Here is a 14189-nt window from a genome sequence, read left to right as displayed (position 1 = left end):
TAAATCAGTTAGGTACATATGATTATATTATAGACTCAACATTCCAATTTATCAAAATGTGAAAACAATGGCATTATCTTAGCAAGCAAAAATTTAAGGTGGGAATAGCAGTTCCTACAGTATGTGCAAGCATTGGCTTGAACATCTGTGTGCCTTAATGTTTTCTTTTCACTGCTGCTCCTGTTTGGAGTTCTCTGGTCATGTGCTGCCCATATTCAGTACTGCAATAGCTTCATATCCACTATTCTTACAGAAGACTTCAGAATTCATCAGAAAACACTAGATAATGTCATTCTTAGTGACCTATTTTTTAGATTTTGTAGCATCTTCTAGCTCATGGTTCTCATTTGTTTTTTAATATAAATGAATTTTAAATAATTTTAAGCGTTTTAACTGTTTCCAAAGTACTTCACTTTTGTTTTGCAGAAGGAGAGTGAATTGTACTGGGGTATTAGTAATGATTCAATACTCAGACTACAGGCTATACGCAAGATATGCTTGCTTTTAATTTCAATGACAGGTAGTACTTCACACTTAACATAGGTTTTTCTCTTCTTACGTTTTGCTATGCTAATGTTCTTCCAGTCAATTATATCTGTACTGAAGTATTCTCTTCTCTTCTTCTTAGGTTTTACCATTTTATCCCTATGCCTTCCATCAGTATGTTAAGCTGACTTAATGTCTGTTGTGTTTGCTCTTGGACTCCAGAGAGTCAGCATATGTTCAGTAAAGGGCCTTTATTTTGAGAAGGTTATATTAGGAAGCACAGAAGTATCTACTCTAGCTTGAATAGGCAGACATGAGGTTCGTAATAGTCTGTAGTTCCCTAAGAAGTGGTGAAATGAAGAAGCACTTCATAATCTGCATCATCCGTGCAGATAAAATAATCCTGATAGTTGAAAGCTCTGCTGAGACAAGCGAAAAATTGTTGTCAATTGTCATCTTCATGCATGGGCATTAGTCATCTTTCATTCCAATAATCCTTGTATGAGCAAATGACATGAGGATTATTTCATTTTTGATATTTAGTGGCAAAGCAGAGCAAGAAGTGGAGAACAGGTTTTATGCACCTGGTATATGGTAGCTGGGAAGAGATGCTGCAGTATTTTGCGTTGTTGATGTCATACATGGGTTATAATATTGCTAGAACAGTCTAACAACCACATGGTTAATGCAACTTTGGGGAGCAGATCATGGTGGTTTAGTGGGATGGAGAAGTCACCTACCCAGCCGAAGATAATGTTCAAAGGACCGGTAGGCAAAAAGTTAGTATTAGCTTGCTAAGCTATGTATCAAGCCTGTCAACTGTGGAATGCAAGTCATGAACTATGTGGTTGTACAGAGAGTGGTTTCTTTACAATAGAAATGTTTATAAAATGCTTCTCATTCTTTAATGGATTAACTACAGAAGTAGTTAAGTATAAGTAGTTAAGTTAAAGTGTTCCACTTTGTCTTTAATTGAATGAGAGGAATTCTAGTAATGGAAGAAGTAGCAATAAGAGCTGCAAACTGTGCAATAGCTATAAAATCTTAACAAAAAGAGGTTTTTGAGAGACTTCGGGCACATGCTGAAATTAAATGATAGCAAATGGAATTTAGTAGTTATTGCTGTTAAAAGTGAAAGTCATGTTAAAAAAATGCTCTTGGTTCTTGAAAAAACCAGCAAAAATCTCTCTTCAGTCTTTTGCTGTTCTAAAAGAAAATTTGAATGCAATATGAGAGGAAAAGTGACTACACTTTAGGCATTTATACTGCATTCATCTCTATCATATGGAACTATTGCCATGTTCCCTATTACATGTAGTAAATTAAAACAATAGAGCCTGGTTTTGACAAAAGTTAGCAAAATATCTGTGAGGATTGTTTCTTAACAGTGAAAAAGGAAAAATGGTTCTTGCTTACTTAAACTCCCTAGTCTTTTTTGTCTACAAGGACATGCGTTTCTTCACTCTTGTTACCATGTCATCCTCTTCAGTCCCTGTTAATGTCTTCTTCTGGTCTTATCCTGCTGTGACTGAGCATTATAAAGTTTTTCACGCCTCCATGCGCAAGTCCATCAACCAATTAGTTTTTAGAGCACATGATACATATAGATGGCATGGCAGTGAGTTCAGACCTAGGTCAACATACTCCCAGCTTTCAGTCAATATGAAAAAAGTATAGGTCTGCATTATCAGTGGTATCGATTTAGAGAGTAGATTGTTCATTTTTGCTTCTTTTTCAAACTTACTCCCAGCTGTGATCACCACTGTTATTCTGATTTTTGTCTCAACATTCACCACAGAATTTCTCACTGTGACAAACACAAATTTTAAACAGGCACCTGAAATGTATCAAAGTATGAGTCTCATATTGACTCTTTATGGAGGTTTGTTGCACATCTTGCATACCCATCTTTTAGAACATTCCAGTAAGATATCCCATTTTTGCATCTAATTTCCTTCGAAAAAGTTTGAAACACTTGTTGGTGAGGACTTCTGAGGAAGGATGGACTCAAAAATATATCTTGCTTGTAAACTAATATAGAAAATAATGGGTAATGTATTTTAATTGAAGTAAAAAGTCAGGTTTTCAAAGTCTGAATTGAAATAATCAGAGATCAATTATTATCAATTGTATTTAATGGCGATTGAAACAAATATGAATAAAGCAGTGAGACATCCTGAATTAAAAAGGACCGATCTTGGCATTTTGATGGAGGAAACACATCACTTTATAAATATAATGAAGGTTTGGAATCAAGTGTGTCTCAACAGAAAAAAGGGAAATGCTTTACAGAAAAATATGTTATCTGCAACTTTACAAGATAGGAAAAAGCTTTTCTGCTGGTTGCTTTGTCTTTTTTTATTAGTAAAGAGGAACATTATAACTGCACAGTCTTTTTCATTTTATTGAGAATGCTAAAGCCTAAACCTATATGGCTGTGATCTACCTCTCTCATGTATTAACATGATTTTTTTCTTGTAAAATTTCTGTTTTGTCATTATAACTAAATGAGAAGTATGCCTAGTAGTTTAAAACAAATACATCTTTATATTATTGTAAAGTTTAGATATTAGAAAATTAGATGGTACTTACTGTAGTTAAAGCAACATAAAACTAGAAGCATTGATGGAGATAAAGAGGGGTATTTGCGATTAGGAGTTACTGCCAATTTGTTCTGTTTCCTTTCATTTCTGTTTTATCAATTCTTTTTCTGCTGTGAGATGAGATTACAAGATCCCCTGTAATCAATAGAATTGAAATTATTTATATTATTTTGAAAAATATTCCAGTAACTGGGATATAGTGATATCAAAGCTACCTAGGGAAGGTAAAATTACTAATTATATTTTTGCTCTATTTTTACCCGTATAATAATTAAGCTGTAATGATGGTAGTGTCCCACTGTCATTTATTTTAGTGGCAACAGACACCCAGCTTACATTGCCCTTCACTGAATAAGTCAAAAGAGTGGGTTTGCAAATTTTCACATTCCAAATCTGTTGATTTCAACAGATTTCCATATTTTCTAGACAAATAGTCTCTGCTGCTTTTACTCTCTTTGACAGAGATGGAGCTATTATAATTCTATATAATACGCTGAGTAACTGTATTGTAATACAGCACACATTTTAAAATAGGTCTGATACTACCAAATGATATAATGTTTTATATATCTTTTTCTACAGGAATGTTGATTATCAGTGACTGTGATAAAATGAGGTTGGTAAAATATTTTTTTTCTGCAAGTTTAAAAAAAATGGCTACCCAAAATAAAAATCTCAATCCATACTTAGGTATTCAAAAAGTTGATATTTTAGAAGTAATAATTACTCTGGGCAAGGTAAATGAGTAACCAGCAGTGCTGAGTATGAATCTTCCTGACTGAGTCTTTCAGTATAAAATAGATTTTTTTAGCTTCAGACAGCAATCAAAACTAAAAAAAAAAAAAAACAACAACAACAAACTCGTTTCCTTGTTTAGCACCAACTGTATCCTGCTTTGCTTAATTCTCAAATCCATTGAACTGGATTGTTGTCACCAGTCATCTCCAGTCTATGTGAAAATAGGTAATTTGTTCTTTTTTACTAAAATAAGTGAATTTTGCGCAAAGATCTACAAAAACCCATCATTGGAATCGTGAGCTAGATGGGATATCATCGTGGGAAAGATGGTCTAGAGACAGGTCATTAAATCCTTTTTTCTTTTTCTTTTACTTTTTATTTTTCCTTCGTTTGAACTATTGACCTAGTGAAAATATTCAGCTTTCCGTGCGGGTTTTTTTGCTTTGTTTTTGTTTGGTTTTTTTGTTTGTTTGTTGTTGAGATGGGTTTTGGTGCCTGAGCTTTGAAACATGTATGATCAGACCTAGCTTATCTGTGAGGCTGCTGGGTTTTCTAACTCGCCGCTCTGGAAAACACACCGATCTTGAGAAATCAAGCTAATGTCTCTCAGCTGTGCAGAAAAAGTGTGAACAGCTCTGTCAAATGAGCTACCCCCATCTCCTTTTTTTCAGGCAGCATCTTATACTGGAGCAGTCACTTCACATTTGCCATTTGAGCAGTTGTGATATAACTGCTGTTTTATTGCCTATAGGAGAGTTTGTGTGAGGAATCAGAAGCTGGTCTTTCAGCTACCCTGGCCAGGGAAGGTTTCAGTCACAGGACTCCATTACTGGTGAATGCGTAAGGAGTCCTGACAGGATTACGAGAGAATATGAACACATAGTTCTGGCCTAAAGGTTGCTAATTGACCAAATGGTAATACGAGGGGAAGTATTTTCCAGCCTTGAACCTCTGCCCCCAGATAAGTATATTAAATGCCATCAGTTAACCCCTTGAGTGCAATGACCCAGTGCTGCCAGGGACGCTCCTGGTGTGATAGACCCTTATGTGTCCTAATCAGTGGTGATGTATCAAGTAGAGACATAAATACAGATGAGTGCTATGTGTGTTCCTTTGTTGGATGAAAAGATGTCTCTAGACTTGCAAAAAGTTAAATACAAAATTTAAAGTGCACATCTACTGTGGCTTAAAAGCACATGAAAATTGTAAAACAAAAGAGCGGTCAGAAATGAAAATAGAACAATATAAAGTGAAAAACATAATCTAAGTAATTTTGCTTTGGAATTGAGTTTGGTTTTAAAAATTATTTTATTGGATTTTTACTATTTTCTCTAGATAGTTTCTGAAGAGTGAATGTGCTGAGTTATCTTCAGCTGAGTTCCTTCCTGAACTTATTCTCAAGTCATGAAGATTACTAAATTTCACTGAGAATTATCAAAGCTATTATGTCAAATGAATTTATGAATAGTAAGTTGCACTTCATAAAAGAAGGCAGTTCTATAAGATATGTTCTGTATCCAGTTCTGGAGGATGTGTTTTCTTTACTTTTTTTTTTCTTGTGGCATCTTTCATTTAATTTCCAAGAGAATATTTCTGTTGTTAAGATGGTGTCTTCTAAGTCAGTGTTTTTCTATAGTAAAAAGATTATAATTTCTGTATCAATTTATGTGTACAGAAAATGATAGTCGGGACTTCATTTCTGTTGCCTTCAAAGAAATTGTCCATTATGGGAGTTTAGTAAATACTAAATACTGGGATCTTCTTTGTGCTTACATTATGCAGGACTTCACCTCTTGCTTGATTTCACTGAAATTAGTGGGGTTACTCTTGTAATATGGTACCAGTCAGAAGATATATCAATGGCAGACTCAGCCATGTGGAAATTGTAGTTATTTAACAAAGGTTTTGTCTTTACTGGCACAGAGGTATTTATCTATATTTTTCAATGTGATGACTAATTCTTTTGTTTATTGTGGATATCTTACAAATTGTGCATATTTGGCCACCAGAAACCATCTCCATTGCCTTGAGGCACCTCACATTGTTGCATTAATGGATGAAAAATTACATTTGCCATTTCATAATTTGTGTCCTTTTTTTTTCACGGTTTAGCATCAAGTCTGATAAACTTAGAAATCAGTAACTCATAAGTTATATTGTTGACTCTTGGATGTTAAATGTGTTACACAGGCTTAATCAAAAGTAACACTTCCCATTGGAAGTATTAAAAGAGCCAAGTGCTGATTTTTCAGGCCAGAGAACAGAGCTAGAAGGCAAAAGTCCTCTTGAGATATGACTATGAGACATTGTAGGCTTTGAGTGTTGCTTTTGATCATGAGTTGGTACATTAATGGATATGGCATTGCCTTTTAAAGAGGGACACTGCAAATTGTAGGGAGGAGAGAGAGATACGCTGTGCATTGCACAGCAGTGCACAACAGTAGTTCTATAGCATGGGAGGCTTTTTAACCTTTCATTTTAAAAATCCCTCTTTCAAAGCACCAGTCATTCCTTTATTGATCACGTGGCACTACATTAAATGAGCTTGGAGAAAGCTGTTCATCACGCTGACTCTGTGCACCCACATTGCTTCCAGCATCTACACTTTGACTACGATCTGAGCTGAGGCTTCCTACAAACACCTGTTGCCAATCTGGCAGGTGATGTTCTAGGAGAGGTTCCTCTGTCATGTACTACCTACATATATGTCAGGCTTATATGTGCTTGGACTCAAACTAAAAGGCAGCATGAACCTGAACTTTTCTTCTGTGCGGACAGTGGAAAAGTTTGGACATGAGTGTTTGGGGGAGCTATACTGCCCATTTTTCTGCCTGTGATCTTTTCTAGTCACTGATCTTTTCTGTTACAACTTTATATACATGCTCATAAGAAGTTTAATCCTGCCTGTAACAGCTGAGGTAGCTGGGAAGCCCCACTTGAGTTCTCATCAGCTGCCGGTCAGTTGTCACGTTGTATAGATGTGTGCCCATCCCTTACAAAATGCTGACCTGGTATCAAATAAAAAGTGGGTATCCTGCCTCAAGGAAATAATTGTGCATGTGTTTCACTGTCTGCTTTGCTTACAAGAGCCTGCTTAACAAGTGTAGGTCCATAAGATATGTGGTTCCCTACTGTTCAGCTGTTTGCAGTGGTTGGATTGGAGACATGCTCATAATGCAAAATGAATGATTGCATAATATTAATATCCACGTTTGATGTCCCTTTAAAGTGCAACCTCTTAAAAGGTGTGTCTTGCCTCTGGAGTGCTAATAATATTCATGTTAATCCTGTCTTTAATGTACTTTTACTGATTAGGGAGGAATCATCACTTCAAATGTAACTAGTGCAACTGGTAGGTGGGCATTTTCTAGGAGGAAGGAGTTACTATTCTCTTTTTGGAATGTCCAGCTTTAGACGGAACCAATTCTAGATTTGTCTTCCGTAACCTGAGCTCCAGGGCTGCACAAGAGCTACCTTCTCCAGTGTACAAGTACTACCAAAATCCTCTTCGTGAGGCATCAGAGCAGGCCAGTCGGAAGTCATACTTTTTATATTTGTATTAATTGGATTTGGTTTCTGAATTATAATAAATTTAATTAGATTCTAGTCACTTGACCCCCAGGGGATCAATTCTAATTTGCTCATACTGCCTGATAACTGGTTAACTAGGTCTAGACATGAACCATTCCTGGCAGGGTTCTCTACACATTAGTTTAAGAAGCCATCATTTTTTGTGTCCATCACCCTTGCCTTCATTCAATCACACCTCTAAGGTTTCCCCAATTATACAAGAGGTAGAAATTCCCCATATCAAATTGCCCTTTGCCATGTATGCCATCTTTATCCTATCACGTAGTACATATCATTCTGGACTCCCTTGTTTCACCTGGGGGTAGTGTGGCTTGTGCCATTCCATGGGCCTGCAGAATTTCTATGCATGTACTATGCCTTGTCCTAACTGTAGAGCTCTTTGTCCATCACTACTTTGCAATTCATTAACAGAAACTCACAAGAAGTGGGTAGACAACCTATAAATTCAGCAAGTTGCCTGAAACAAGATATCTTTATGGTGTGATAGACCATGATCTGCAAGACAAAGACTGCAGTGTAAATTCAACTAAGATTAGATCCCAGAGAATCCACAAAAATTGTTCTATAATAAGACCTATCACAAAAGAAGCTTTAATTACTGATAATACACAAAGACAAACCAGGAGACATCAGTTCTACTTTTCCTGGAATTATCCTTTTTTCTTTTTTTATAAATATTATATCTTACTATTCCAAATAAAGCTGTGTGGGTGATCAGTAAAGAGTATTATCCTCAGCTTTACTGCAAGATTTCATTACATAGAAAGTAGCTTAAAAGACGACTTAAAATGGGAAAGAGTATTTTGTCTGCTTTTTAATCCTTGCTTGTTAAGAACATTGTACTAGAAGGAAATGTTTGACTACTGGGTCCAGTCCCTGCTAACAGTGGAGATCCCACTGTGTAATCCTTTTAAGTAACTGGCCAAGCTCCACGTGCAGGGTAGCAGTTTTTCTTGCCATGCATCTTGCTCTAAACTGGGCACACTTGGTGCATTACCAAATCTAGTTGATACAATGAAATAAACACCACTTAGTAAGGTGTAAAACTGGTTCATGTTTGCTGCTAATGCCTATTTAACCCAAACAATTAGGAGGGATGTTTGCTGTTATAGTTCTTTCCGTGTTTCATCTCTTAATTTCAGGACTAAAGCTTAGTCATGGGAAATGATTAGAAAAGCTGCAGTTACAGGAATAGTTCCAAGGCACAAAACAAACACTCAAAATTATAAAAGCTGTATACATAACGTGGCAAAAAACCCGAGGAAATTACAGTGGAGATTGCAAAAATAAGGGGGATAACAGGGAAGAACATGTTTCCCAGTCACTTGAGACATAATATGATGGAACTATCTCACTTTATTTTTTGCTTGTCCACAAATATATATATCCACAAAAAAAAAAAAAAAAAGACATCCAGACTTTAAAAAATTGTTTCTTAATTCCATCGTTTCTGTTTTATGCTTTTGTGTCACACAAGATGAGTTTGTTTAATTTTTCTGATAATATTTTATTGCTACCTCTACCAAATATAATTAGCAAGTATGAAGCGCTTTGCTCTTTTTATTTCTCATTGAGTGAACAGTTGGGAAAAAGGCATTCCTGTTTCTCCTAAAACAGTCTGATTTCATTGCCTTAGTGTTATTCCTAATTTATAAGAGTGTTAATGTATTTACTTTCTGGTAGTTTATTATGGATCTTAAAACAGTTACTGCCATTCACTGTATTTAATATGTTTGGTTATGAAGTAAGAAAATAATTTTGCTATGCTACCACTTAAATCACTGGGAAACCTTTCTTCCTGTTCTCTCTCTCTCTTTTCAGATGTCTCCCCTCGCTAATTTTAAATCTGCTAGACTGAGGTTTAATCACATCTCTCATCTGGCTGTTCCCTGTTTCTCTCATTAATTTGAGCAGTTTATTCCTGATTTTCCAGGTTTCTGTAAACACATTTCTAGGCATACACAATTGAAAACTGTGTGAAACATCACATTAGTTTGTATAGAGATCGCAGTAGTTATGTGTTCCCTTGAACACATAAAATGAATCAAATTCTCTCAGCAAAAATGAAGTAATTCCTGAATGACTAGTTGTAGGTAGAAGGATAAAATAGTTTTCATAAGGAAATACAAAATAGAGTTAAACACTAAAATATTGTCTAAAAGCTTTCAGAAGCCTTGTTAGTGGGTCTAATACCATATAATATAAGACAAAAGGCTCCTGGACGTTTTTAAACTCTTCCTGCACAAAATTTCAAAGCAATACAATTTTTGAAGACTGGACAATTTCAAACATGAAACATGGTTGTTGTAACCACCATGACCCTCTTTATGATTATGAGCATAAAATCCAGAGCTCAAGAAGATTGGAATAGGTTTCAGAGACTTCTTGATCCTATCACTGGGACCTTTCCTGTCCATTGTGCATTTGTTCAGATCTAAACAACGAGGAAGGAGAAGCAGAGGGGAGAAGGGGATAACATTGACAGCTGGTTTAAGTTTTGTATGTATTAAAATAATATAAATAATAATATCCTTATATTATTCAGTGATCAACACAAGAAACTCTATAGTTGCTCTGGGCTGCTGTTGAACAACATTCAAAAATGTTATGAACGGTATTCCAAAACTCTACTTTAACCTTTAATTTATTTTCAGATAAAAACTATTAATTTGTGCAGTGATATCAGTCTTAGCTCTACAAAGAAATTGAGTGTCTTCTAGGACTCTTAGGCCTTCATTTATTATCCCTTCAAAGCCAAACAGGAATAAAAAAAATGAAGAAACTCTAGGAAAAATCTTGAGGGAATAAGGGACTATTTATATCACAAGGCCCAATCTCATAACCCCTGGCATATATTGTGATTCTTAAAAGTGCAGGTAAACCTACAGGGCTGTCATTTGCAGGATTTACCAAATAACATTTTTCCAATATGTCTTTTCTGTGATCCTCAATTCTTTGAGAAAAGAATAGAGTACATTGTCTGTATTAGCAATGTATTTCTTTCTCTTCCTTGAGCTTTATCAAGACTTGTCACGCATTTTAGTTTGGTGACAGTGCTAGAAAGAAGTGAAGACAAAACTGACCTCTCATAGCATTTTTGTGACCATGGGGCTCACACGAGCAGCTTGGCATCTGCCGGCACATCTTTAGCAAGTTGGCAGCCCCAGCGCCCTTTGCAGGTTGCAATCAAACCTGCCTTCTACAGCAGCCTCTTTCTGGCTGATTAAGTTTAATGTAATTTTAATTAAAAACCACAGTGTCAAAGGGTTTAGCTGCTCGAGAAATGAGCACAGATTGTGGCACAGTGGCAGCAGTCACTTGGAAAATGGAAATGCATCCTGACAATATTGTGTAGGGGCCAGATAAACAAAGCTGCAGCTACTGTACCTTGCGAAAAGCTGGGAGAGACTATCATTGCAAGGAACCTTATTCGAAAATAAAGTATAAAGCAGTTCTGGTTCTTGTCTTTTAACCATTTTTATATGCATCGCAGCAATTGAGTAAAGTAATAATTGCCAAGAATTAATTTTAGTCTTCCCTCCATGTTTTTACTTTTGTTCATTGGCATGTTTAAATTTTCAGATTTCAGTCTTTATTTATTTTGAAGAGCAAAATATATGCTTCACACAATAGACTTATACAACTTTTCTCCTTAGGCTATAAAGAAAAAAAAATCATCACAGATTTTATCAGTGCTGAAAGCAGGTTCTGTTTTAGGGAGTTTTATGCTTTTATCTGTTTCCAGCTTTTCTTGTCCCTTGAAGCAGATCACAAGGAGATTATAATACTTTACATACTGCAGATATTGAGCAACATTTGGAGAATGACCAAAAGAATCACTTCTCCAACAAAAGGTTGCATCATGTCTATTAGATTTAATTTCACTAAGCCTCAATATACATAGAAATAGTGGCAAGAATAGTTTCCAAAAGAACTACCTCTGTAATATTTTATTTTCTTAGTTGCCACAGTTTTTTGAGTAAAGAGAATTGCTTTGGAGTTGGTAAACACCCTTGTCTTGGCAGAAGTTGCTATTTTTTAAACCCGTCCTTTGGGCACATATATTTCTGGAACGAAGGCTTGATCCAAAATCCACTGAGATCAGTGGAAAATCCCCAGTGACTTAGATTTTGGATCAGGTCCTGAGAAGTATATGTGCAATAGGTAGGTAATGTAACATTGTTCCCAGGAATTCCTTTCAGCAAGAAGCCTTTTTATTTTTCGTAGATGCTACCGATGCTCAGGGGCCAGAACCCCAGGAGAATTCCACCTAGTGACGTCAATTCTGTAGAGGAGAACTTCCTCTGTCCCCTTTTAGGTTTGTGGGACATTTTCGAACAGATGGAGCCTATATAGGTGGGACGGGTTCCATCTGAACAGAAGGGTCACAAATGCACCAACTGAGAGGATAGACAGAGCTATGGGGGAGAGTTTAAAGGAGTGGACAAGGGGGATGGGAAGTCTGTACAGAATCCAGCAGAGAGGAAGAAGCAGCTAAAATAAGCAGATGGGTAGACAAGGGGAAATAATGTTAAGGATTGAAATGCGTAGCACACCTAGAGAAAAGGTTAAGAGAGAAGATCAGAAGACAGAATTGGTGTTGCAATACAGTTAGGAGGCATACAAAAGTCATAATTCAACAACACACATAAAAGGTCTGACAAAGAAAGTGGGTTTTTAAAAGTAGTAATGTTCCAAGGGAAGGGTTATCCTGAGCATCATGTGGTGATGCAGGTAATAGAATGTATTTACAGGCATTGAAATTGCTTTGCTACATAGGGTACATGATAGAAAGCCCAATGAAGACTTCAATTAGGCCTCTAAACTAGAGTTTACTGACAAGTAAAATGCCCAATGAAGACTTCAATTAGGCCTCTAAACTAAAGTTTACTGACAAGTAAAGTGCCTTACCTGAAGTATGTGAATGTATGATGGATTCCGTCTCTGAAGAGAATAGCAGGGAGGAAGAAAAAGAAAACAGAAGGAAAACAAAGCAACATCCAAACACAAAATCTGAAATGCCAACCACCCTGGAAGTAACAAGCCAGGAGATACACAGAAAAAGACTACTGTGTATAACCAAATTATATAGGACAGAGACCTTGCAAAACTGGAAAAAAACATTCAGCAATACAAACAAAGAAATGTGACACTTCCATTTTTACTGACCCTGGATCTACATGGAAAAAGATATATGAATGCAGCTCCATTTACCAGTGGTTTTGGATGCTGGCTTATAAAGGATTTTCTCCCACCTTGAGCCCACCATCGCTACTACTTAAATGAAAATTTAGATGAACATAAGCAGCTTTTATTTAGTAGTGGTTATTATGATGTGATGATAAGATTAACTTCCAAATAAAATTTTGTGCAGGGCAGCAATTTTCTCATAAAGCAGCTATGAAACCACCAACATTTTCAAATTAATAAGTGCTATCACCATTACCTTACTACTACTAATACTATTATTTTATAAATATGTGTGGAGTATTTTATTTCTAAATAAATGCTTTAGACCAAAGCATTTATAACTTGTCATTACAGATGATTGTCAATTATGGAAAGATTTATCAAGTCCAAAATTAATATCTAGCTTTATAACAGACCAGAGCAGAGCACTGCCAAACATTTAAGAATAGTAAGATATCTTCCATTATTTGTAGCACATTGCTACGTACACAAGAACCTTCTCCTTACAGTTATTATCTCCAAAATCTTTAGGGTGCCAGAACCACTCAGGTTTGCTTCTCAGTTCTCCCTATGTTTGTGAACAAGATTCTAAGGCTATTCCATATAGAAATATACAAGTAGTGCTTTTATGATCACCAAAGGAAGATGTTTCCCTGAAGCCTTTATCTGTTTTCAGAAAAAATCTCAGCATCTGCCTGGAGCCCATTTGAATCATATATGCAGTTCACTTCTACATCAAAATCTGACTGTGAAAGTAAAGGAAAATGCCCCAAGGGTTACATGACACCATAGCAGGTTACATACAGCACTTCACTGACATATATATAATTCTTTTATTTATTAATACAGAATTCGATGTTTATCTAGGCTTGTACAAATAGCTAGTTATATTTGATGAAGCAGCAATGAAATAATGAATACCTTCATAACTGGTAATTTAAAAATTCTGAGTGTCAAATATTTGACTCTTGAAGGATGCTGAAGAGAAATGGTGCTATTACCTTGTTAAGAATGCTAGGATAAAAAGAGAGGATAGTCAATATCGTTCTTTATCTAGTTTCATATTGAAACAAGTATGATATGTAAATATTTACATAGATTCCAAAGGGTTGACTGAATACACTGGTAAATCTTTGTGTTCTATGAAGTTCCGCAAAGTTTGTTATGAGGACATACAAAGTTTTGTGTATTTCCAAACTACTGTAGATCTTGTACTGCACAATATCCTTTTGGGTATGTCTAGTCATTCCAGTTCTGTTGCACGAGTAAAGCAAATGCAGATTAGCTGGGTGACCAGCCAATATTTATTGAATGTATTTAGCAGCATATAAATTACATAGAGTAAGTCTCAGTGAAATTAGGCATTAGTGGTAATGCAGTTCAGCTACTAAGATGCATTTCTGTGCTGCAGACTTGCATGACAGAATGCAAACTCTGAGAAGTTACACTTTTTCAATATTCCAAACAAGTGACTTGATCTACCTCCTGTGTTTGTACAAGAATAACATTTTATACTTATAGAAGATATTATTGTATAAGCAATAATCTAGAGTATAAACAAGGTACTTTTTTTTAGTGTTG

General features: G+C 35.9%; 1 long non-coding RNA gene across 5 annotated transcripts in view; it reads left to right on the top strand.

Annotated features, from left to right (window-relative positions):
• LOC148225168 (uncharacterized) overlaps positions 1-14189 on the top strand; it is a 160161-nt gene that overhangs the window by 29874 nt on the left and 116098 nt on the right. The window lies entirely within an intron of this gene.

Source organism: Sturnus vulgaris, chromosome 1 (assembly GCF_052056855.1).
Source record: "Sturnus vulgaris isolate bStuVul1 chromosome 1, bStuVul1.hap1, whole genome shotgun sequence".
Classification (NCBI taxonomy): Eukaryota; Metazoa; Chordata; class Aves; order Passeriformes; family Sturnidae; genus Sturnus; species Sturnus vulgaris.
The sequence above is the reverse complement of the archived record's forward strand: the minus strand, read 5'-3'. Positions and strand labels throughout refer to the sequence as shown.